The sequence below is a fragment of the Haliotis rufescens genome, unplaced genomic scaffold, assembly GCF_023055435.1.
Source record: "Haliotis rufescens isolate VD_foot unplaced genomic scaffold, xgHalRufe1.0.p SCAF_1, whole genome shotgun sequence".
Taxonomy (NCBI): domain Eukaryota; kingdom Metazoa; phylum Mollusca; class Gastropoda; order Lepetellida; family Haliotidae; genus Haliotis; species Haliotis rufescens.
This window is the reverse complement of record NW_025963779.1, coordinates 26,080,290-26,106,828: the sequence shown is the minus strand read 5'-3', so window position 1 is coordinate 26,106,828 and position 26,539 is coordinate 26,080,290. Positions and strand designations below refer to the sequence as shown.

Genomic DNA, 26,539 nt, shown 5'->3' with positions numbered 1-26,539 from the left:
CTACTGAGTAGAATACACACTTCTCAACACTGAGTGTGAGACCCACTGAATTTGCCTTGCATTAAATACTCGTTTCTGATTGGTTACTGAATATACATTTTCCCCATGTACCTTGCTGACAGATAACCTAGAAATTTCATAAATCCCTGGGAATAGCCAAACTTCTTACGAATATGAATAAAATTATATTATTGTACTCGAAACTAAACACCTATCAAATGCAGTTGAGCGAACTTTACCGTGCAAAGCCGATTGATATGTAAGGGGGATAACTCAGGTTGTGTTTACGGTCCGCTTGCCACACTGATGAAGACATTTTAGATAACGGGGAAAATTATGCCGGTGAGGTAAAGTCGTCAGTGTATATGGTGTGATATACACTGTACATATTTTACAGACAGGGAATTTTGAGCGACGTTGTGTCTTATGTAGAAACTAAACAGGTTTGTATAGAAGCATCCCTTTACAAAAGATTGAGCGAGAGATGCATCATGAAGATAAGGTATCAGGTGCGTTCACATGTAATATCGCTTGGTTGAGCTACCTAAATATCTCCACTAAAGCACGCCATGTATCAGGGGAGTAGAATCAGTTTGTCTGTTTCCTTCTTCTTCAAGTGATGAGACATTTAAGGCACAAATCCGATCAGCAGACTTCACCTCATAGATCTACTGCTATGGGTAGGACACAGATTTGGTGAGATCATATATTGCATGGATATGCCACGACAAGAATGTCCGATTAGCTCAAACGGTGCATCATCACTTTGCTCCCCTGAAGGCATGGCACCATATTGTCTAGTCATCACACTTAAGACGAAACACGGGCATGTGGCTATACCCTACCTTTACAAAAAAACAGAGTTATCTCCCTTAGGCTACACTTTTAGCCGTGCGTAAATTTCATTTACATGACATACTGTTGATATATATACCAACATAGCCTTGAAGGAATGGAAATCGGTGTTTCATTAAATAATGGTTAGGACCAATGCCACTGACCATGTTGCTCATAGGTGTTACGACACAATAATGTTTATTCAACGTGAGAGTTGTGTCCCTTTTCCGTGCCAGTATCCGTAATTTTAAAGCGACGTTGTATCAAACTCAGATAAAATGGTACTAAGTTAACATTCCCTCTCACATCTTGGTTGCTTGCAGTATCTTCCGCTTTTAATTCTTAACTGATGGGAACTGCATTTTAGTTTTGCAAAACAGTTTTAAAAAATAGAGATATTAATGACATTTCTAAACCAAATGAGGCTTTATACAAATACTAACTATACGTTTTTAAACTTTTTCAATGGCATAACAAGTTAGGTGGGCAAAGGACCGTTTTGGGCCCACAGGATCGATTTTACATATTTCAAAAAACGTTACAGGGCTGAAAACAGTCGCCCTTTGGGAGATAATCATTGGTGTGATGCATGTAATATCGCATATGATACCAGTATCAAATACATCATCATCGAATATCTATTTCTTGTTTGTTTCATTTGTCAGTCCCCATCAAATAAACATGGATGTAAATTTTAGTAAATCATGGAGGCAATCGACTACAACAAATACTTGATCGACTTAGGTCCGTAAACAATCGAGTGCGAACCAGACAATCCAGAGAACGGGATCATGAGCAATGATCCGCTTCGTCAGGAAACAACGCCATGGTGTCAACCAAGTCAACAAGCATGACCCTCCGATCCATTGAAGTAAGGTGAAATGGAGTTTAACGTCGCGTTCAAGATTGTCGCACTTATATAGCGACGTACATGCAGGTGTGTGTCTGTGTGTGTGGCTGCTTGTACTGGTCAAGACTGATTTAAAGTGCTAGCCAACTGAGATACCATGCCGCAGTTTACCATGAATACCCCACTCAGACACAGTATACTGACTCCGAGCCGACCAATCCTTGTTTTAGTCCCGTAATGCCGAGCGCCAGACAGGGTAACAACAAGTACCATCTTTTAACATCTTTTGGTATGATGCGGCCGGGGATCGAACCTCGAACCTACCGGGCGGACGCTTTACCACTAGACCACGGAGGCGGTCGAAACCATTAAAGTAAGTACAAGTGCGTGCCAGTGAGTATGGGGGCCAACATCGTCAGTGAATGGGTCATTGACAATCAGTGATGACACCCGAGGTTAGCAAATCCTATCCTGAAAACACAAGGCTTATCATAGCATCGAAAAATAAAAGCCAGTTTCAGATTCATGCTCGCGATCATCGGATCACAACACGGTTAAGGGACGCAACTCCGCACCGCTAATAGCTACCATTTAGCTGTCAATGGCACAGTAGGCACTATTAGACCCTATTAGTTACATTAACAGGCAAGAAATACTGCCCACAAACCAAACGCATGGTTAATCAGTGCCTACATTTATTTGACAATTGTGATGGACGTCTAAGACTGAGCACTAAGGCTTAATAGAGGGGACAGGAATTGACTAAGTAAAACTTGCTTCCCTGCCTTAGGGTTAATGTGACTAGAAAATGGAAGAGATTAGTAAATAATACATGACGCACTTGCTGCCCGGCGGCAGAAAGCGGCGTGAGGTGAAATCACTATATCAATCGAGGCAGGTCTGTCCAAAGGTGAACGGAATATCAGTTGGCGCCTTTCACACTAGGACAGGATATGAGGCATTAAGCAAATCAAGATGTCTTCTCGATTGGTCATTTCGTAACGGTTCTTTGATAGTGATATGGGGTTCCCATTCTTGGGCATTGTTTGTTAAGGAAATGCTCTCAAGACAGATTCGTCATTAAATCAGTGAGGATGTTCCTCTTAAATAAAAAAACCCAAACACCTGATCTAAACAGAGGTTAGACACTGAGGTGGCACAAGACGTAGTCAGGATAAAACAAGAAAATTTGTAATAAAAATATTATACATATTTATATAATGGTTGTATTTATTCTCCATGTGTAATGGTTCAATATACACCAGTACATGGAACCTAGCACCCTACAGCATTGTTAACGTACAGACACATCGATGCGTTTCATTGTTATTGTCTTTAATTCCATATGACTTGGACCTTATCTGTCAAATATGGCCGAATGTTGTACATTTTGGTCAGCAGTTATTGGTATGTTACACGTCATAAACCACTAGTGATACGTTAATGTCATTATTGTCGTCGTGATACTGCAATAATTAGTGACGTCATATTTAATGACGTCACAGCAGATGACGTACCAACGTTGGTGCTGTCATGCTGACACTGTTAGCTTGTCAACACCATTAAAACTGACGCGCCACCTTTTCACGACAGCTAATGTTAACTTTAGATTAAGAGGAAATTATTGCAATCGTGTGTGGTGTCATTCTGATTTTAAAAATCATAATGCTAAATGCTAATAACAATGCTGAAATACCTACTAGAGTACATTGTCTTCATTAATATCTTACCAATGCCGCTTTATCTATATACTACACATTAATAGTTTGGTAAATATTAATGCGATCTTGTCTGGTGTCCAACGGCAACCATCCTACGATGTATTCGACTGAAAGTGGAGCGTCACGCAATGCTATCATTCACACGTTATAAAGATGCAATGGCAAAGATTTAGTAGAAGATTTATTAAGATGCGGAAGATTTGATGAATTAAGAAAACTCGATAATGATGTCTTTGATCTGACAGATTTACTTAAACGACCTACGCAGCTTAACTCGTGCAATAGCCCACGCCTGAGATTGAAAACAGAAACTGAAAAAAACCGAAAGAGTATTCTGCCTGCTAACTGTGCTATCTGCATTGCGTGTATAATAGTCCAAGGAAGGTCGGCTTTGTCTTTTGTTACAATTACTGTGAAATATTGCTTACGAGAAATGATTTCCCCCGTAGCAGGACCTAATACAGGGGCGAGAGACCGTCTGTGAATTTAAATATACACCACAAGCCCATTAAGAACTTTTTTATGTGAAGGATGTTGAGTTTCCATCTAAGATCCGACTGTGACCTTCATTCACCAAAAGGACATAGGTGAACTACTGTCAGGGAGAGATCTAGCTGAAGAATTGAAGGTATTATGCTGGAGGAGAGTAAAGGAACTTTCTTAACTGTGTTTGTTACATAACTAAGGATGGTAAACGAAAGGGGGTCATCGGGAGTTTAGGGGCTCACGATCTGAATACTAATAACACAAAAATAAAAATATCAATTAAATAATTAGAATTGATTTACACTTCAAGAGGGAATATTAATAAAAGCAAATAAAACGTCTCTATAATCATAAGAAATGTCTGCTGAAAACAGCGTCAGTTTAAGCACTGTGTTTATGAATCACTATAAACTAGTGATGGTGACAATGTAATGTTGTATGGAAGTTTATTGATGATGATAGCTCACACTTTATACCATTCCGCAAATCTCTATCTAAATGCCAGGCAATTCATATAATTTATTCATGTGAATATAATGTTCACAGTCGCCTATTGCATCTTCTGGACGTGTCAGGATCCGAGGAGCTCTAACATGGTTCTTGGTTTTTCAGCATCCACCGGTGTCTGTATCATAATCTGGGCTTTCCTTCACCCCAAGCTGGCACGCTTTCATATATAGCTCAAACACTGTTCAAAGCGGCGTGTAACTCAACACATGCACTCTAACATATTTTATCAGATGAAATATTCCCTTCTCACAGTTCTCAATATTGACATTTCATTGGCTCAGCTGTTATGTTCTAGGAATATCGTTCGTCATGAAGTCCAGAATGCCATTCTTGCTTATATTAAAGCGTGTGGTAGTTTTAATACTTTTTTAAAATATCTAGGTACTTAGCGAACTTTTATTATGGGCAAGGTGTAAATGGGCCTTGTTGCCCGAACACCTGTAAAACGTTTAATGATCAATCAATCAGCTATTGCGTGTCACCAATTCCATTCTGCATGGAACTATTCTTCAATCACATTTCCAACGGCATCTTTTAACGGAGATTTGGCAGTGTAAGAATCACATAAAGAGAGAAAAATGACTTTGGCTTTGGAATCGAAAAGAACCTCCACAAGACGATTTATACCTGTGAATTTGATAACAAATGACTGAATATAATGTTTATTGTTGTTGTTTGTTGTATGAAGACACATCCATATACTTAATGAAACGCCGTCTACCGGACCATTACAATTGGTTTGTTTTATTAAGCGCTGCAATCAGCACTAGTCAAGCTATGCGGCGATGGTCTGTAAATAATTGAGTCTGGACTAGTCAATAGAGTGATTGACATAATGAGCATCGATCTACGCAACTGGGATACGATGACATGCATCAACGAAGTTAGCGGGCCCGACCTTCCAATCCCGTTAGTCGCCTCTTGTTGAAGACCAATTCTAACCGGATCTTCATGGAGCACGAGTATAAGGATAACCTACAGAAGTAATAATGCTAGAACGGGAATGACATTTTGTATTTGTCAAACTCTCTCGCTATACACAATTTGAAGAGTTGTTTAAAAAGTCAACTGCGTCTTTTGTAAGGTCCTTACACATATAACGAGTTGAATGCATCCAGTATACCGCTGAGTCTTTGGTTATTACATGATCTGTGGGTATGTCAATAGACGAGGGAGACGTGCTCGGCGCCCATCTTTGAACTGATAAAGCCTGGTAGTGTGTCTCACAAGACGGACAGGCGAGAATTATGGGTGTTAGTTAGATACATTTTCAAATCTTGTTTCCGTCAAGATATTCTCCCAACATAATTCACCGTCTTGAAATGGGTTCATGTAGAATTGACAATTTCATTAGCAAAATAAGTTAATTTAACGTTAATGAGTAATCAATATTTGGGTTTATGCGGTGGCGGAGGGATGGAGCGATCCAGTAGACTTAGACACTTGGCAGAGTTGGGCACCCCCGATATAATTGATCCGCTAAACGTAGGCTCGAATCCCAGATTCGCCCAGGTTATGATCGACAACAAACAGCTACAGAACAGAATATAATATCCCGGGAACATTACTATCGAATCTTAACTTATCAATTTATATATCGGAACAGAAAGACGCCATGGTATGTTTTATATTCTAAAACACAGGGTTATTCATGAAAAAGTATATAATTTCTGTATGATAGTACACAAAATCTTCCAGAAATTCGCGAACAACGCGATCACTATGTTACCGATATCAACACCTGTGCTAAGTGATGTTTGTCTGAGAGATTGATATCACAATAAATTCCCCAGTAGCCATATTTACTCAAGATTATGGACAGAAACGGTATGTGGAGTTTACACTGGGAGATAAACTCTAAAGCCGATCATCTCCAATCGCTGATCGATATCGCCGATGTCTAGCATATGTCTCGTTCGCAGGAAATCTCTCATCATGCTCTAGCGGCTGGCGATAGCTCCACAAAGTGTCGGAATGGGATGGAAGGAGTTCACGAAAGTCCTGGTTCTACTGCAATAGCTCTTGGCTTCACGTGGCTTTTAATCTAACTATTTCTGGCTTTACATTCTGTTATATATATAGACAACCAGGAAGGTAAGCTCTATGGGAGGACACACACATACAAATATACACTCAACACACATTAATCAATAAAATGGCCCTACATCGTCACTCAAAGCAAATTTCTTGTTACAATGTTGGATCTTTGGATACAATTGACATTGTTTCTAGTTTTGGTCGAGGTGTGATGAGAACCCTGGTTTGCCTGCACGATCTGGGTGAGTTTACTGGGTGAAAGTGTTATTGTAGTAATCATATATGCTCCTGTATATGTCTCGATCAAATGTAATGCTAAAATGTGTCGAAACGAGCAAGATCAAGAATTTGACCCATGTCTTTTCTAAGGGAATTCTCAGGTAACAAAGTAAAAATATACCATTGGTCTGCTTTTTCTTTTACAAATGTTTAGTTAAAAGCTCTACTTGATTATATCCTCAGTCGAAAAATTGCAAATGGTCAAGTCACATAACTTACATGTACAAAAGAGTATTTCAATGTTTATAAGTAAGCCATTTCCAGGAGCCCAAAACGACCCTGATCATATTTCAGATTTAACGCCAATCAAGATGCAGGATGATGAACAAGCGTGGAACTAAACCCGCCCTTCATAGTGATAAGCGAACGCACTATCTACTGCGTGTGTCGCCGAAACCAGCATCTCCCAAGAACAATGTCAACTACAAGGACCTCTCATCATATTTCTTCTGTCAGAAATAGATTGAGTCTATAACATTTGCGTGAGTAAATTCGGAGAAAATGTCTGACTACAACGCATAAACTACGTAGTTTTTCCTGACACAGTGCGATATTCGTGCACGAAGCTGACTCCGATAAATTGCACACGCGTGGAAAGAAACTGTAAAATGGTCTCAGCAGATTTACCCAGAGAAACGCACTTTCGCCGCTAGATAATCTTAATACATATTTTGGGAACATGCAAAAAAGCACGCTTTGTTTTATCTATGAGTGGTACATATATTAAAGGTTTTATAGATCTATTTACGCCCGAACGCTTCCAAAAGTACGTAACGCCGGCCTTTTGCGATACAGGGTTCATTCGTTGCAAATATAATCATAATGCGTATATATCTGGAGCGCCTACTTTGCCATTTCAAGAGTTTTGAACCCTAGTGAGGTGGGTTAATCATGTAGCGCCTGTTTTACGAGAGCATGCATATTGCAGGGCACAGATCACGTGTCAGGATCGGGGTCCTTACATCGTTGACATAATACCACCAGGAAGCAAGGGTACTCGCGTAGGGACGCCGTTGTATATGTACATGTAAGTCTTATACCTGATGTTGTGGCTTTGTGAGGTAAAACTCATTGACAATGAGTAGATTTGTCTTATGGGTATTTAGATTGGCTGGGTGATCGACATTCATGGAAATCTTGGTATTTGTAACATAATTGAATCGACATTTCAGAAGCATGGTGTTTAACATTCTCTCTCTCTCTCTCTCTGTATCTCTCTCTCTCTCTCTCTCTCTCTCTCTCTCTCTCTCTCTCTCTCTCTTCCCCCCTCCCTCTTTCATACATAGGTCAACGAGAAACAGCTCCCACCTACATTAACATGACATGATTGTACACTACTAGGCGTCTGTGAAAGGGCCCACCTGTAACGTTACTACCGTTTACGACGAGTGGGAGGTATCGTTGTTTATCACATATCTGCTAGTGTACTCAATGATGTGTGCCCATGCTGGCAATGTTATTATACTGGAAGCTATTTCAGTCAAAGCGTTGTCTATAGCAGTCTTCTCTGGATCTGTGAGTTGGGAAACAGTATGAGGGTGGCGATTACATTTCCTAGACACACGGAGCATTTCTACCGAAGACCGACAGAGGCTTGTGCACTGCATTAGATATTGATTTTAGTGCTGGTTAAACTATTGTGCATCGCTTTTACCGTTGAGTTCGCTGGATATTGAGATTAAAGGACGGATATGATTTTATTTCTGTTCCCGTTATATCTATGGTTTGATGTTAATAAAAACATATTTTGCACTAAACCTTGATGGACAGGAATAATTTGAAATTACTGCTTTCTATTTGAGGAGATGCTTATCTTTTTCTTCAAGAATAACCTTCTTTTTCTCTTGACATTTAATAAATCCTTTAAATGATTACTTTTCGGCATTTAAAGAAATGAATGGAAGAAAACATGTTTGTATCATTTTTTTTCACCATGAGTGTCCTTGTGTTTTCGTTCAACATAATTGTGGCTTCACGCAAACATTGTGATGTGTTAATATGATGACGTAGTTTAGAATGAGGTTGTCTAAGATTAGACAGAACATTCTCTTTGAAACTCGAAATTACGACTTGTTGTTTGTCTGTGTTGAAAATACACTCATTCAACAAGGGTTCTGTCCGGATCCGGGATAGAACAGGCCCTAGCACTATTGTTGTCCTGACGAAGGGGACCGGATCGGTGATTTGGATGACGACGTGCCATAACGCCTCGATGGCGCTGATCGATGCACATATTTTCAATCACTGGTTTTCCGGACCTTGCTCGATTATCTACTGGCTTCTGTGATATAACTGGAATGTTGCTCGCTGCGGTGCTAAACAATATTTCCTTGGGGAATCAGGGAAACAATAATTCGTGATCCCATGGTTCTCGTGAGGTATTCTCTGTTTCTTCACTTACTGGTAGCGAGCACAGGTGGTTTAGTTGTCCAAGGTGCCGCCATGTTCCTCGTGAGGTATTCTCTATTGCTTCACCTACTCATTAATTGCCATCTCTCATACCGGGGACCGATTCACTGCTGGGTGAACAGAGGCAGATTTCTAACCAAGTCATTTTCCCAAGGAGACACAACATGTGCTACATGTGGGGCAGGACCGAAGCCTAAGAAACTCTCAGGAACCAAGCTGCCGAACACGGCGACTCATCCAAGGACTCTCCGCAACCAACATTGCTTAACGCCACCTGATTTGTGACCATGTGCCACCGTTAATCTTTGATGGTGCTATGAAGCACTAATTTAACCTGTATTACGGCTGTATTATTCACAGGCGGCAATGTTGTCGAATGCATATATCCTAACGGTCACGTAATCAAGTTCGCTAAGAACTCTCGAAAAGAAGAGGCCCACGTGGCCCAGTCTTCAAAAGCGACGTAATTCGATACGCAGATATACCAGCTACCTATGATCACTTGGTTCGAGGTTTCGAGGTTTGTCAACACCATACCCGAGCTCGTGGGTTTCACAAAACTGGTAACGTCTTACACCTGCATCATCATTGGCAGTGATACAACTGAAATGCATTTTAAAGCGGCGTTAAACTCAACTCATTCACTCGAAAAGGAACCCAATAGATCAATATTCATGTCAACCTGCATGTGTTTACACCCCACAAAAGGCCGAATACCTTTGCCTCTGCGCAAGTACTTTTGGGAACTCTTACATAAGCATGCAGAGGACATTTCTCCCGACCATGCAATAACCCGGAACTGAGAACAGAGTTTCAATATACTATGTACTTGTATATCAACCAATCAGGCGCGGAGTAAATACAGTGCTTCGCTTCAATTATCGATATTGGCTTTAGCATATGGCATTTTATTCAAAACTTAAATCCCGGCCTTTTATAAACATACCGAGAACTCGACGTGACGCACTAAATCTTACCCAAACTCCAACAATAATCAACGTAATCTTTCCATTAACCTTCATAAAGTTTTCATCAGAGTAAAACTGAATAAAGATTAGGAAAATAATGCCCGTATAGATTTTTTCCCCGACGGAAATCCTAGAATAATACACTTTTGTGCCTTTATGTAACTTTTAAATGCCCCAACAGCTGTTTTTAATATAAACACTGCTTGTGGATCATTTTTTAAATGCATTCATCAAAGTGTGTGGTGTTAAGGTGTTGCTTGGGACTTGCAGTCCTTAACAGGAGCTGTTATTCTTGTGCTCTCCTTGCCATAAGTCCTTTTGCTAATTAACTGAGAATGACAGAGGAGGATTCGCTTTCCTATTAATGTCTGCAGTGTTGGGAGTTCAAACCTCCGTTGTTCCACGAGGCCCTTATTGGGCAAAAACGCCACCATCGATCAATCCAAGTTTTTACTCCATGAATTGTGACAGGAAATCCACTAAATTTGATAGCAGAAGACGACTTAATGAATTGATGTGTGATCGTGCAGCAGTTCCGCAGTTACGGCAGTGCTCAATATCTATCTTCATCAATATCCTCAACATTAGGAACAGGAGCAAAAGTCAACCGATGGCGCATCCTGCACATTCCGTTAAGGGGGCTCATTACAACGGCGCAATAGGCATTTCCGTATGTAGGATCCCACCTCCGTATCAGCTTTAGTCAGCATATACAACGACGTTGTATGCCAATACGTAATTGGGCGTTTAACTCTGAATCATGAAGGATGAAGGCCATGCTAACGTGGCGTATCTTTAAACCATTTTCTATACCGATAACGCAACACTTTAGTGTGAAAAATCAATGATGTATGTTGAAATGCATGTTTATGTTTTGCAATGGTGCGGGAGACTTGCTATTTTAGTCGTACAAATTGGTATGAGATCCATGACGACTGTAAACAGTGACGACATGACATGCACCTGAAGCTGATGCTGGCCTGTGGCAATTAAGCTGGAATGGCTATTATCTCGCTGAACTATTAACCGCATATGTTAGTCATTTTAATATCGGGAGACAGGCGTCGGGCTCTAATGAGAGCAACTCGCGGTTACCTTCTAACTTATCAGCCTCGGGAAGCAAAGGCAAGCTGTAACTGTTGGGGCGATGCTCCTTTCAGACCTGCAAGCTACCACCAAAGCAACACGCTGTCATAACTCTTTGTTAAGGTATGGGTAGCCTTGCTCCAAGGCTTTAATGAATGGTAAGTCCATGGGTGTATAGTAATTCTATCCTTATAATCAGAAAGTCTAGATAAACGGACAGTACAAGGACAAATTGTTCTTATTATTTATATAATCTCGAAAATATGATTTTAACTAATAACTATTGCCTTAGAGACTTGTGCAAGTCTAAGGTATGGGCTTCGATGGTCGTAATTCTAAGCAGGCCGTGTAAACCTTAGCTGTGGGCTACGTTGGATGATGGATTCATTGTTATCAAATCTTGTTATTTGATTTGACAGTCAGATTTGTGAAACCGGTCGCTTGGCTGGCTTGTGCAGAACAATGTTTGGTTATTGTGGCATTATTATGGATTATGAATGTTCATGTGTTGACCATGTCAATAAACACTATTCAAAGCCACGTGTTGACCATGTCAAATAACTCTATTCACAGCCAAGTGTTGACCATGTCAAATAACACTATTCACAGCCACGTGTTGACCATGTCAAATAACACTATTCAAAGCCACGTGTTGACCATGTCAAATAACACAATTCACAGCCAAGTGTTGACCATGTAAAATAACACTATTCACAGCCAAATGTTGACCATGTCAAATAACACTATTCACAGCCACGTGTTGACCATGTCAAATAACACTATTCAAAGCCACGTGTTGACCATGTCAAATAACACAATTCACAGCCAAGTGTTGACCATGTCAAATAACACTATTCACAGCCAAATGTTGACCATGTCAAATAACACTATTCACAGCCAAGTGTTGACCATGTCAAATTACACAATTCACAGCCAAGTGTTGACCATGTCAAATAACACTATTCACAGCCAAATGTTGACCGTGTCAAATAACACTATTCACAGCCAAGTGTTGACCATGTCAAATAACACAATTCACAGCCAAGAGTTGACCATGTCAAATAACACCATTCACAGCTAAATGTTGACCGTGTGAAATAACACTATTCATTGCCACGTATTCACAATGTCAAGTAACATCTTTCACATACACGGGTTCACCATGTCAATTAAAACTTTTCACACCTACGTGTTCATCGGGTCAAAGCACAGTCTTCACCGTGTCAAATACACACTATTTACACCCACGTGTTTTCAACGTAAAATATTCACTTCGCAGCCACATGTTTACCAGGCACAAAACAATCTTCACAGCCACGAGTCAAATATCGCTTTTCACTTTGAGTGTCCGCTGGCGAACCAAAGAATAATTGTTCCCTGAAACTAATCTTTGTAACTAATGAGGAATACGCAGCCTGTGACAGAAGCGGGTCGTACATGGTGTTTTTACCAGCTCAGCATTCATGTAAAACCTCAAACTTCGTGGATTTATTTTGTGTTTATCTCGTCAAGTCCCAAAGAAGTACCCGCCGCAAGTAAGACATACGTGAAACACAAACCACAACAACGATTTCATGTGCGACTTATGCCAACCTTCGCATTTCCAACCTGATTTAAATTTAGAAACCTATGTGTGTTTTGCCGTATTTACCTCTAAGCCTTTAGCATATTACCCTGAAGTGATAAGACATGGTTTTCAAAGTTGTTGTACCCAAAAGGCACTGTTGATTCCATGTTTATTGAGGCGACGTAGACAACATAAAGCTGTTTTGATTTTACAATAGTCACTGAAATAAATATGTTTTAAGTTCCAAACCTGTCAACCTATCCAAACCTCCTATTAAGATATTTCGAATCACACACGCTATGATACCTTTTCAAATGATTAGGGGGCACGGGTGGCCCAGGCGTTTAAGGCGCCGCGATTCGCTGGGCAGAGTTGCGTCCCTTGGGCACGCCAGAAACCTATGATTGTGGGTTCGAATCCCGGTTCGCTACGATTATGTTTCTAGGTTTGTCAGCACCATACCCGTGCTCGTGGGTTTCACCGAAGTGGTAAACGTCTGAGACCTACATCACTTCGGGCTTTCCTCCAAAATTAAGCTGACACGCCCCGATATAACTGGAATACTGTTAAAAGCGGCGTTAAACCCAACTCACTAACTCCAAATAATTGCATACATTTAGATTTAATTCATGAGCAATCTACTGATAAACACATCGGGAAATATTGTTTCTTGCGAGGAACACGAATCCACCCTACTCTTGTAAATTTGCAATTAGCATCCAGCCCACACGTGTGAAGGAAATGTACAACGCCTGTTCATTGCATGTTCTGCCAAACTTTGAAAGAAGTTAAAATAATTCTGACTTACGGCAATACCTAATGCTATTTATTTCAAGCAGGTTTCACGGCGAATCACGAGCCGTCCAAACGCATCCGAAGGAGAGAAGACCTAAGCTCTTCATTTCTTAATAATTCTTAAACAGTGTCTGGATGGTACGTTGGCGTCGGCGATGTGACAGGCATCTCACCATTCTACTGGATCTTAGTATGGTTTGGTTAACACGAACAAGATAACCCGATTGTACATCTATTTTCGATTCATTTGATATGGATTGTCGTGTTTAATTGAAGTTTTGACCAAACACAAATCAGGTCTGTGTTTCTTATGTAACACATCTTGAATTTGTACGGTTTCTGCTGACGTTCATCACCAGAACGTCTGAATTATGCACTGAAATAGTCTATTCTCGTAACAGGGACTGTGATCAGACCCTATGCCATTGTTCCAGTGGATCGTGCTACCGTCACCAGTTCTCTTATTAAATGTATAAAATCAATAATGGCAACACTTTCTTGACCCTGTCATTTGGTCAATATGTTTTCTGTTTTGAGCAGATTGTTTCACGGCATTTTCTTCTGGAAAATGCGGATTATTTTCAAACTCCTCAAATCAAACTAGAGCAAATCCTTTCGCTAACGAAATCAGGAAATTGATGTCTGTCTTTGTTACATTTCCTGGAATACAATTTATATTTATCAGTTGTGGTGATATGCTATACATTTTGCAAAAAAATGATTGGCTTTTTGTATACTAGTAGTTGACTTGTCAAAAAACGATGAAGCCAAATTCCAACAAACAAGTGACCATTTAAGCTCATTCATAGATAGAAGAAAAATGATAAATATTATGATACTATGAACTGCAATTTGGTTTAAATTTTTTTTTTTAAATTGTGTGTGCACAACAAACTGTGTAGCAAGGCCTTATTTAGCGGTGTAATCGTTTCAATGCGTTAGGGAAAAACTTGAATAATGATATTTTGAATAACTAAAATACCAAGAAATCAAATGGGAACACCGTGTATCATCACTATTCGATAGTGAGTTATGTATGCTCATGATATAGTCGGAATCGTACAATGGACTTTCTTCTGAATATGGAATCGGGTGGTCCCTGACTTAGTTGATGCATGTCATCATGTCATCATGGTTTTAATGTGTTATGCCCATTTCATACCCGCAGGACTAAATATTTTTTTAAAAACAGTGTTAGCCCAAATCCACTCGCTCACCAATTAATACTTGTTTGGTGTTATCTTACATGATGAACAATAAGTTGAAGTGGGATTATGTCTCATATTCCTGACAGCGTCAATAGTTCGTTTCAACTAATAAAATCACACCGGGGCCGCGACATCTCCCAGTAAAACAGAAATGAAGCCGCATGATTGGTCAGTAATTTGGTTAAAAGCCCATAAAACCAACAGGACGTCATTTGGACCTAACGCAGATAATGTAAATTGAACGTAGAAATCTCCCTTATTTGCTGTTGGTTTATATATCTCATCACAAAAGTGAAATTTCCATCGATGCATTAAAACCACCATTCCCACTTTACCTGGGTTCATATTGCCAATCATAGTTAATGCCTTTTCACAGAGTCAGGTGCTATGGTCAGAGAGGGACTCCTTTCGCCTCCATGATGAGTTTGTTGTCATAGCTACGGCTTGTCCATGAGCTCGTGTTAATACGCCAGGCTGGCAATGGGTGCCTTGGAGACGTCTAATAAAGAGAACATGTCTTTTGGGATGTTATCAAATTGCGAATCTTGATCACCCGATAGCGCTGCTATGCCTTCATTTGAGCTACTTCGGTAATACACTGCCCTCTACGTGCACTGTTACACGCACTGTAAAGAAGCAGCTCTGGAAATAGAAATATAGGTTCCAAATTCAATCAGATTTGGCACTTTACTCTCAATTGCATCGTTTTAACGCTGGTTGTAATCTTTATCCCACCGACTTCCTTTCGTTCGTTGCGTTTTAAAAGCATTCGCTGAAATTAAATTCGGATGCTGAGACTTGCATTTTTCGTGTGCCTATATCTTGTCACATCTACTCTTTGCTTCATTGTCAGCTTCATGGTCGACGCAGACGTGGGTGTCGTGTTAAACTTCATCCCCCATCCCCATGTCTTCCTATGATTGACATTCATTGCAGATCAGTCAACGTCACGAATGCTTATAATGTGTCACTTTTCAAAAGCAATTCGTGAGTTGCGATGACAAAGGTTGGATATCAGCATTTTACAATACAAAATATTTTTTCTAATTCGACTGGTGAAAGAAAAATGGTGTCAATTTATAATGGTGTTTTTCAGAGTCCTGTTCATTTCGGAACGACTGGGAACTCTTCCGATATTCGAGTGATTAACACAAAAAAACATCGATCCACGCAATGGAATACGATGACAAAGTCACCGAGCCTGACCACCCGATCCATTTAGCTGCCTCTAACCACAAACAGGGGATCTGGGGGACCAATATTCTTACCCGGAATCCAATATGATCAAAGTCAGAACGATCCTGCACTTGGAAAATACGATCATCGGATGATTGCATGACTGAAGCCATGCAGTTCGCCAGACAACTGGGCCACACGTGTCCCCGGGTGTAAAAGAGAGATTGCTAAGTTTGAGTGAAAAAATAATTTAAAAGTTTAGGGGATTTTACTTGAAATTTTTAATTTCAGGCTTTATATATTAGGCTAGCGATGTTGGTTTCATCTGGATTTCCAATTCCGGGCATAAAATGTCCACAATAACTTCCCCAAGTCTAAATAAATGTTATGTTGCATACGATCGCAATTCATACGATGGTAGTAATTGTCCGTTATTTATTTAAGCCTTTACTTTCTACCTGTACTCACACAGATGAAAATGTCCACAATAACTTCCCCTAGTCGGAATAAACATAATGTTGCATACGATCGCAATTCATACGATGGTACTAATTGTCGGTTATTTACTTAAGCATTTACTTTCTATCCCTACTCACGCAGATGAAGGCAGATATACAACGTCGGTAATTAATGGATGACGTCGTATACTTTCTGTATCAACGAATCCTGGTTAGCAGAATGAAGAAAAAAATCGGAGTCTATTTTGTCATAGCCAAACTAGCACATAACGAATAATTCATACATACAAATATTAATGGTAGCACGCAGAATATTACATTTTTCAAATGTGAGATTATATTAGACGCAAAACAATAATTTATGCCGTGAAAAGATCAATTGATGCCTGTGTGCTTCAAATACAGTTGTTCAACTAATCGGACACATATTCTTTTACCATTCAAATTAATACTGTGTTGACATTGGTTCCCTTTTCTATGGCACCGCTTTTGGTAGACAAGGACAAGGACATATCGTATTGGAGTAGGTATTCGTACGTGTAAGCTGCCAACGCAGTCTCAAAGACTGCACATACTGACAATAACGTTGTTATACTTGTTAGCCTAATTTCTTTCATAGCAGAGATAACCAAAGATTCGTAAAATGTCACTACCATAAAGCAACGAACGATGCTCTGTGAAGCATCTTCATAACTTTCAGGAACCCCAGTGATTAAAAAACGTCTTTAAGCCATCTTCCTGTAGTGACACGGGGAGGCTAGGGTGGTTGCTGACCTTTTCAGTAACAATGGCAGCAAGATGAAAGAAGAAAAACGCTGAATGGACTTCATCTGACAGCGTCGGTGTCTACTTCGACGATACAGCAGTGGCAGACACTGTTTGCGTTCGAGTTCTCCTTCGAGTCCCGTTTGAGATCTCCATAGGACTAATTAGGTACCATTAGGGGGCTGCCTTTGAGGATACCTCAAAAAGCTTTTTAACTCCTCCTGATCACTGTTAGAAACGGAAATAACATGTCTACTGTGTTGAATATCTCAAACGGAACTTAAAACAAAACACCGTGTTTAATTTATCAAAAGTGTCATATTCATTATTTTGTAAGGAAACGGAATGAAACGTAAACTGTTCTTGAGGTCAACAGAAAATGTGAATATAAAGTCATCTGGAAGAGGGACATTAGGAATAATTCAGCTTTCTCTTACTAATGTGTATGTTATAAATTTTGTGTTTCTCATATTATTCTTACATTTCTGTTAATTATGAATCCTTGGATTACTTTTGCGCCAAAAAGCTGAAACACTTTGAGGTAAGGTTTTACAAAGAACTTATCCATCAAAACAGAAATAACCACAGATCACCTTTATAAAACCTATGTTAACAACACAGTTATGGTGGAATATAAAATACACAATATGCTTGTGATGCAATTGGGCATTGAAATATAATGAAACTTAAGATCAAAGCGAATAATCCGTCATCGTAAACATTGAATTTGTGGGAATGAAACTAATTAAGTCCGCCTAGTACACAAATTCAATATTACATAGCTTTGTGAGATAGGGTTTTGTTTTATAGGGTCAATGAATTACATGCTGAGACAAGTCACTCTTATAGTTTTTTTCAGGAAAAAAGAAATACATCTAGTCCCACTGGAGAATAGATTCTTAGTCTGTTCTAAACATAAACATATGATTCTATTTCAGGCTCCCCTTGGGTAATTGTCGTGATAGGATGTGTCTGATAGTGTGCTTTACATTTAGCCGTATCCAACACAACAAAATACTAATTCCAAACGTTGAGGCTTTCGGGGTATTCGAAGTCGTCCAAACGGAGTTTCGTCGCAGTTTTTGACGTATGTATCAGGGCAACTCCGACAACGATTCATAATACCTTGATTTGTAATATTTTCTTGCTAATGGGAGGCATGAATGATCAGCTTACACAATATTAACATTTAATAAAGGTTATCAGAGGCACGAGTTCCCAGTGGTCTATGATGACTTAATTCGCTGTGCAGAGTTACGTCCCCTCGCATTGCTAATATCTGCTGATTGTCGATTCGAATCCAATACATTCGCTATGATGATGAGCCTAGGCTTTCAAAATGGCGGGTTTCTCCAACGTTTTTAAAGGCATATGTCTTGTTTGAATTTGGGGTTTCGTCTCACATTTAGTTGACACGACGTAACATAACTGAATTACTGTTTTAAGCCGTGTAAAACCAAACTCACTAACTAAATAACACCTCACCACTACGACAACGTGAATGACGTATGAATATTGGGCGTGCCAACATCAGTGCCATGTAACTGATTGGTTGATATGCGCGTTAAAACACTCCGGAACAATCACGGTGGACGTCCACTATCATCAATATTCCAGGAAACAAATATTGATCAGTTTCAAAAGTTTGTATTTGATGGACAGTTTATTTACATCTTTACATGACTCAACAAACATGACTAATCCAGATCTGTGAATCAGATCGTGCATTGTTATCAGTGAATGCCTCCGTGATGGCATCCGAGTAATTCATTATGCTGGATAACTGGGTACTCATATGCCGATCAGTTTATCAGTGAGGCAATCAAGCTCCCTAACGTGTATCACCGTCCACTTAAAACACTCTATATATCATTAATTAGCCTTTCCGACAGGGAAATCATTATTAAAATGCTCTCTTATATCTCATATATGGTAGGGATTATGACTTCTGCTAATATTCACCTGGGCTTTGATCACGATGTTCGAGAACGTCCTATATTAATGACACCATCTTCAATCTCAATTGATTTATTGCATATCGCGATGTGCAATTTGTACTTGGCCCCGTGACCCAATTTGCTCCCTAGATGTATATGAGTATCATTTGAGATAGTAACAGTAATGAGACCGTATTAAAATGTCACCACACAGGATTAAAACGAGACACATCCAGTTGAGAGGACATGGACGGTGTTGATATATGTTAGTGTATCATTGCATAACATGACAAGCTCACATGCTCACGGTATAGTCGGAATCGTACAATCACCTCTACTTTGGCAGAGATTTCGTTCTTGCTTTATAGCCCTACAAGAAAATATCTATGAATTTTGAAAAAGGAATTATGGTTACTGTATTAGGGCATACATGTATATTAATATTGGCCTTGGTGCTTTGAGCATGATTCAGCTCAGTGACTTGCTGATAATTAACGTCGACTCTGAGGTATCCTATTCCTGAGCACTGAAGAAGATAAAACTGACTTTAGGTCAGTCATCAAAGTTACCATAAATGGTCAGTCACCCCAGAATATCGAGGAACGGTTGTATGCTGGTTTTGGGGGAGGCTGCCCTATCATACCACTATGGTGAATATTCTGCCAATGATTCCGCGCACGTCTCGGCAAACCTCGACGTGGTGCTCTCCTCCATCGGATGCTCTAGACGATGCTCCTGTCATGTTGCAATGGTTGGATGTGGAATGTGGAATGTGGATATGGGCTTCTCAAGCATCCACCTTATACATTTAATAAGTCTGGCCTCAAGTGAGTACCATATGTTTTCAAATTTGAAAACTACAAACACTTGCGTGGTCAGAGATTTAACGAGGAAAAATTGGTTGCTGCTGTGGAGGGCTGACTGAAAGATTAGGATTTGACCGTCTACAAACCTGGGATACAGATGGCATATGTCTAGTGATGTGTAATTGGTTGAAGTTCACGGAAATATGTCAGTTCTCTATATGCTAGGCTCAAAACTTTTAATGCCCTCTCGTAGTATCTGCATGCATCTAAAAAAATTATATAAGCAATACTTGTCAACACGTCGCTTAGATTGCTAAACACGCCCATTGTATTATGATATTGGACTCATTATCATTTATATGTCACCAATTAATCACTGAGAGAACACTGTCTTTAAACCATATTCCAGCCATATCATGGCGAAAGACACCACTGACAGACATTAAACGCTGTGCCCAATCGAACCGACCAAAAACAAGGCTACTGCACCCTTCACTTAAGTGGAGCAACTTTTGTTTTTGTCGGATAAAAACTTTTCGTTTGTGTTTAAATGCTGTACAAGGATTACCGGTTCACAGTTGACAGTACACGCGTAAAGAGTATTTTTGCCTCAGGAGCCACCTGTTTTAGGCTGGAACACTAACAAGCCGGAAACAGGACTTCGTGAACCTTTCACAAAACACCTGGTGTCATGACGACGCTGACAGTGATTCATGTGAGTATACTGTGACTCGTCGGCTTCGCATCTGCAGCTACTGATGCATCGGGTCCAGACAGACACTCTATTGGCTTATCAGAGCTTATCGCACTTCTTTCGTGACATTATACACCGACCCAGATCACATGTGTGTTGCTGGAATTTGTACTTCGAACACAACACATTACGACTCTTTAGGCATTTAGGTATCCTTGCATTGCTAATTAATGTGTTCAGTGCTTATTGCCAGAAACAAGCAGTTATCATTAATCTCAACATACCAGCATATCATCGGTTGTCCCACTGATAAATATCTCTCTTGTATAATGTTGGTGTTGAAACTTTAGGTTCCTCTTTAAATGTGTTAAAATAATGGTTATTATTTCGGCTCACATTCCCAACTTTCCCAACTCTAAAGACTGATGGCGTGTTCTAAAATCACACACAAACACCTTGTTCGATTGCTATCGTTGCAGTGCAAAATATGAAGGTCGTCAGTCTGCTCAGCGTGACTCACTTTGCTTGACATACTTATAATGTTATTATTTAATACACATTTCGTTGGAAAATAATCTTGAAATATAATCTTGAAATTCTAGATATCAAGCATGCATATTTTAGCAAATGAAAATACTTGCGGCTTGAAGGAGAAACTGATGACCCTGAAATACGAACATTTGCAGTGATTCTACTTCATGCTACCGATCTTTGTTTCAAATAGAAAAAAGTTTAATCTGGTTTACGTGTCTTTATTAGCTCTGCAGATATTAAATATCATCTAAATCTAGTTACGCCAAAGTAGTCTTAAGGAGACACACTTTTTCATGCAATACTTCAGATCTCTCAAATTCCCATTTGGCTTTAATCAGAGAAAATATAAGTCCTGATTGATGGCGATTAATTGGAATGTTGGACTCGAATTACCCACGTTGCGATAGTCTGGCACCGAACTCGACATAAAAGCAAAACGAATTGGTACGTAATTATAAAGTCCTCATCTTAAAGTTTAGAATTAGTGCTGTTCATATTTGAAGCTAAAGCTCAGAGGTAACAATGACAATGTGTATTGAAGATAAATAAATCATTGCCTTACAATTAATGTCTGGACGAAACCATGATGCGGATGGCATAACTGACCTTCAACGAATTCCTAAACTGCGCATTCGTTAAACATATTTTTCTTTATTGTGAAACAAGTTACATTTTATCAGAGGGGGCACGGGTGGCCCAGTCGTCTAAGCGCCGCGATTCGCTGTGCAGAGTTGCGTCCCTTGGGCACGCCAGAAACCTATGATTGTGGGTTCGAATCCAGGTTCGCCCCGATTATGTTTCTAGGTTTGTCAGCACCATACCCGTGCTCGTGGGTTTCACCGAAGTGGTAAACGTCTGAGACCTACATCACTTCGGGCTTTCCTCCCACATTAAGCTGACACGCCGCGATATAACTGGGATATTGTTAAAAGCGGCGTTAAACCAAACTCACTCACTCACTCACTTTTATCAGAATTAACTGTTGGTAAATATAAAACGTAAACGCCGAAGAATAATCAGTCTCGATTGTCCGACGAAACAGATGTCATCGTGGGTAATAACGTAAAATAGCTGTGAAAATTACACGGGTGGGCCACTCGTTTAAAGCGCCGCAATTGTACGTCCCTCAGGTCACAGACCAATGCTATTTTACAGACAGTCGCAGCGAGTCAATTTGTTGAACTGACTCAAGTTATTAAGGAGATTCTTCTATGACACCATGTGATGTCCACAACAGAAGATTGCACTATTACGCAATTACTTCTATGTGAGGCTTGGAACTTATCACTCAACCCGTAGTACCAGGTGGCTTCTGTTGGATATGCCCGTTAGCTTAGGTGAATACCTCGTATCATGAAACAAATGACATGGGAAGATTCACATTACCGTTGGCCGCCCAGATACATTTGAAACCCTACTGGGTTTACATGGCTAATGTTATTTGAAGATGTCCACTATTATCCGGTGGGCCTTGATCGGTAGAAATCGCCTGGAAGAGTCTAGCAAGACTATTAATTTTCCGGTCAATCTGTCGTCGTCAAGTTGCTTGATATTGTCAGCGAGTGTCAGATGTGACAATCAAGATTAATCCCGAACATGCCTGTAGAGCTCTTATGATCTGTGTTCACAGAAATCCTCGTTTAATGAGCTGTTGTAGCGCAGAGGCAACTCGTCGTGTTCTGTTGAATATGGTTCGCCTCAGTGAAGTGATTCATAAAGCTATATAACATAGCACGTATACTGCCAAAATGACATGGAGGTGACACACGACACAAGAATAATAAATAAAAGGTTCGTTGATGAAACGTCATAGTTGAATACAATCATCATGGTGGCTTTCTTGAATCGTAAATCTGGAGCCGAAATTCACTAGGTTATGGAACTCAATAATCCTCTGAATTGAGTAATTTTTATGCCATGTGGGTACGGTTAATGTATGTGATGTGATTGAATTATTGGCAAGTAACGTTCATATCGATGCACCCCACTGCCACATCACAGATAAAAACATGTAATACATGATGTAGCTACAGACAGGAATCGTCCCCGGGTTCGAGGATACTTAACCTGTTCGTGTTGGTACCAGGCATGCAGCAGTGAGTGAATTGGTTTTAATTCCGCTTCATACATTGTCTACGTCCAACATATTGCAGGACCAAGACGTGTACCTCTTTGGGACGGGTCTGGTGCTTACCAATAAAAGCAACAAAACCCTTTCCATAATCATAAAACATTTCCATTGTATCATTCCGTCTACATCACAAGTATGTGTTTATGAATCACTAAAAAAAGAGATAATATAAGGTTTCGCACAAAGGTGAGCGTAACCTTCGCCACCGATGCCACTCGTCACAAACATGTACACAAGTAAGTTATCTGTTCACTTGAAAAATACACGTAACAATTCAAAATGGGAATTGCATCGGACTTCATGATTGTCATCGATGCGTCAAAGTTGGAAATGTCTATCTTCGTGTCTATCATAAATCTTTTGATAGCTTTACTTAGGCCTTGAATGCATTAGCCCTGATAAATCATCTTTTTACTCGTATTATGCTCCTTGAAATTTTCGTAGAAAGAGGATGCTCGACCTCACCTCAATAGTTGTGTCGTGACACCGAAGTGACTCTTGGAAAGTTGAAATCATTCTTCTTGTCTTGTGGATATTTTTTATCACTCTGGATCGTAATGCACAAATTAAAACAGGAAACATAAGAGGCGGTTTCATCACGAATTGTTCTGATGAATCGTTTTAATAACTATTTCAATGACTGTATTTTCGAGAACTCCTGGTATCATCACTAATTGATAGTGATTCATAAACACAGTCGGAATTGACGGCTTTAAGCAGACAATTCTTATGAATATGGAAAAGGTTTTGACGCCTTTATTTATTTGATATCCTATAGTAACTTTGATAAGCATTTGATAGTACTTAAAGGAACAATAGCAATATTCCAGCAGTCCAAGCCTTTGGTGTCATGTTGAGGGCATTTCAAAATTTGGTTCATCACTGACCAAAATGATGTCCAATACAATTCCCTATTTTTACTTGTACCGTATGTTCCCGTGTTTGTTCAGGTGAACCACTGACTTGCCTTTGCGTGTGTTTTTGACGGGTTCTTCCGGTGGGGCACTCGCCTTTTCGTCTTTCGGAATCGTCCAATGGGCGCTGCTTTTAGTAGAGATTTCATATGCAATGGAAATTATTTTTGTCGCTTATATTTCTATATATTATAGGCATCACTACATACAACCTGGTGTACTTTAAAGCAAAGACAGAGTAATTTATGGGTGTTTCGGAAGATCAATGATCGATTCTTTTTCTCTAAACATTTCGCAATCGCACCGAAACGACACATAACATGACATTGTCTTTCAAGGTTCTATTGAATTATTTTTGTTTCGTTTCTGTGGTGTGTGTGTGTGTGTGTGTGTGTGTGTGTGTATGTGTGTTACATTCACTGAAATGTAATAATTGATTATAACTTGCTATTTCTGCAAATGATACAATCCCATTTTCAATATATGTACACTTAAAGAAAATAGTTTTGAAATTTCACTGAAATGGTATTTTTAGAGAGGGGAAATCGAAACAAGAAGATCAAATTCACATCGCAACGTTTAATCATTATTGATAATAAAGACTAGGATATATTTTTTTGGCTTTCGCCCCGACTAATGGGATACCGAAAAGATGATACAAGAACGATTCAAGAAGAGATCCTTTTCCTTAATACTCTTAATTAGCCTCATAAGCCTCACTTCACTCATGTGATATTTTTTTATCGCCAATTTGGAATTATATTAAATCAATGCAGTGATTCCGGGGCTACTAGCTGGAATTGCCTTTGTGTCCTCAAAATGAGTTATCCGATCCCGCAAAGTGAAAATCTATACGTTTCCAACTGTCGAACATTTAAATTCACCATTTTATCATGAGATCATTCTTTACTTCCAAACGTTTTGAATCCATGATAAAAACGAGGACTGAAAAACAAAGTCTCGTTCTTTTCATTCGATAAAATGGCATCGTAACCAATCCAGCTTTTGACGATAGATTTTTAACTCAGTGATTCCAGCTGTAGAGCCCAATTCTGGTGATTGTGTGTGGCGCCAAGACGCTTTCTGATGAGAAGATGGATGCCTTGTTATTATATTCAAAGTGATAACCCTAGCGACCAGCAATGATATAGTCATCTGCATTCACCCTCAACAAATCACATAGACTGTTAATGATAGTCTGTGGACGAATTTGAGACTGATGGTCAACAAACAGGCCATGCGAGCGTGCAGTGCCCTTAATGCCTCACAAAACCCTTGCAATGCAGAGTGCAGTACCGAGTACAGCACCTTTAATTACCATCAGAGCACCTTTAATTACCATCAGAGGCATTGCAGAAGTTGTATAGTCTCAATGAAAACAGACTTCACTTATGGGTTTCAACTTCTGTCTTCTTTCCAGTGTGGTACTGATGCCAGTATCCTTCTCAATCACATGATCAAATAGTATCAAAAGTAACCATTTGCAGAATAATAATGAAAGACGATATGTTGTAATTATCCGATGTTGTAATCATAGTTGCAAAATTTCTTCCCTTGCTTTGGTTTGGGTCAACTCAAACGTCTCACCATAATGAGAACACAGTGCGGGGGTAGATGCCTGAATATGCCGGCGCTCCTTCGTCTTTCCGTATGAAAGTGAACCCTCAAAAGTACTTATTGAAGTACGAATATGTCGATGGCCTTTGGATTTACATTCATATAAACAGATGATCTGGTATCTGTTCGTTTGCAGGAAGCTTCACCTTTGTTCTCAAATATTGTCAGCCGTTGTTCTTTCAAGGGACCTCCTCCCTGGTCTTGTGGAAAGAGCGTCTGTCCGGGGAGCTGGGGGTCGGTGGTTCGATCCCCGACCCCGTCATACCAAAAGACGTTATAAGATGGCATTTGTTGTACCATGCATGGCGCTGGTTTGAAAAAGCAACGCATAGCTTGAATCTGCTTGTTCCTTCCACTGCCAAGTCATTATTATACATCTCCATCAGAGCATAAATGTAAAGTTGTATTTACCAGTAATGCTTTCACAATCAATAATCTTGCCAAGTTTACATTCTTTGCTCTTAAAATGAGGAGCAAGCAGTTGTCCATTATATAAACTATTAATTCTACCACCATATGTATATGGTCTCAGATACACTTGTACTGATTAGTATTGATATTACTACATGCACTTGTGGCACAACATGTTTGAATGCTTGAATATGTATTGTAAAATGGGCCTGTGGCCTGATTTACTGAAATACACCACTACTACTACTGTTGCCTTCACGGACACATCATCTTCCCGAGGCAAGGGAGTTAACTGACTGTAATAGTCCTGTTTCCACCCTCGAGCTGGAATTTCTGGGCTCGA

The 26,539-nt window shown here is 39.7% G+C and overlaps 1 protein-coding gene across 1 annotated transcript in view; it reads right to left on the bottom strand.

The window, feature by feature from the left end:
• Positions 1-26,539, bottom strand: part of LOC124131696 (G-protein coupled receptor GRL101-like) — a 93,273-nt gene that overhangs the window by 31,843 nt on the left and 34,891 nt on the right. The window lies entirely within an intron of this gene.